A 1,495-nucleotide genomic window follows, 5' to 3' on the forward strand; every position below is an offset into this window, starting at 1 on the left:
GTACACTTCTCTATGCAACCTTAATTCTGGATTCCTGTGCTAACCATAATACTCAATCATATATCACTTCTAATCTGTTCTTTCCCTCATCTGCTTCAATACACTATACATAATCTTATAAGCACATATCTGGACATTTCCCAGTTCATATCTTCCTCATGACCTCTGATATGATAAAGCTTATTTTAACATTCGCTGTGTCAGTTCACCTTGTTGAGTATATTTCTTCTTTTCTCTGACTCTCCAACTTACCCGGAGAGTCTTACTAACATTCTTTTCAAAAGATTGGACCCTCTTGACAACATGCCCTATGTAATGGAAACAAAACATTACTATCTTTGCATTAAGTTCCACCCTGATTGTACTTCCTTTAAGACATTCTTGTTTGTTATGTTGGCAGTCCATGGAATATTCAGTACTCTTACCAGCACCAGAAGTCAAAGGTATTAATTATAACTGTCTTTTTTATTTCCATCAGAGAGTTGAACGATGACTAAGGATGACACAAGAAGAATCATGCCTTTGATTTGTGGCTCTGAGAAGAAAATTCAGTATACCATGGACTGCCAAGAAAGCAAACGAATCTGTTCTGGAGAGAGTGAAAAGAAGGTGCTACTTGGAGGCAAGTTTTGAAGCTCTGTCTCACATATTTGGGGTATATTGCCAGTAGGGAACAGTCCTTGGAGAAGTGCATCATACTTGGAAGGGCAGTAGAGAAAGATCCTGGATAAGATGGATTGACACAGTGACACTGGCAATAGGGTAAAGGGGATGGTGAGATTGGCTCAGGATAGGGATTCAGAGCTATTGTTCATAAGGTAACTATGACTCACAGTCAACTTGAAAGATAAGAAAACCAAACCAAAAAACAAACAAACAAAAAAACCCCACAGGATGGGATTTCTATGTTCAGCTTTTTGTGAAAATTTCAATCCTCCTTAGTTCTTGTACCATTTTATAATCTCTTCACCAATGCAAATAAATTCTGATCTCCCCTTCTCTCCAAATTTTATTACTTGCTGTGTTGTCAAGCTACTGCTGTTTGAGTGAGATTTTATCTCATTGCTGCTTTGATTTGAACCTCTCTGATTGTCAAGGGTCTTGAACATTTTCTTATGTGTTTGTTGGCCATCTGAATGTTCTCATTTGTAAAGTCTTTTTATGGCTTTTGCCCATTTTGTGACTGAGTCTTCAAATTGTGGAGTCTCTGTAGTATTTTGTAATCTTTAGTTAGGAGATTGTGTGAAAACAGTTTCAAATATATTTTCTGAAACTGTGAACTTTCTTTTCACTCTGCTGGAGAAAGTTCTTTATTTAATTTCAAAAGGTCTCACTCTTCAACTATATCTCCTCCACGGTGTGCATTTTTGGCTATGCATGCAAGCCTATACTGCCATAAGTCAGGGCTTCTAATTTTGTTCCCATATTGTCTCTTAGAATCTTCACGGTATCCTCTGATCCACCTTGAGTTGGTGTGTGTGTGTGTGTGTGTGTG

This window comes from Elephantulus edwardii, unplaced genomic scaffold, assembly GCF_000299155.1.
Source record: "Elephantulus edwardii isolate Elephantulus edwardi_28Jun2011 unplaced genomic scaffold, EleEdw1.0 scaffold00030, whole genome shotgun sequence".
NCBI lineage: Eukaryota > Metazoa > Chordata > Mammalia > Macroscelidea > Macroscelididae > Elephantulus > Elephantulus edwardii.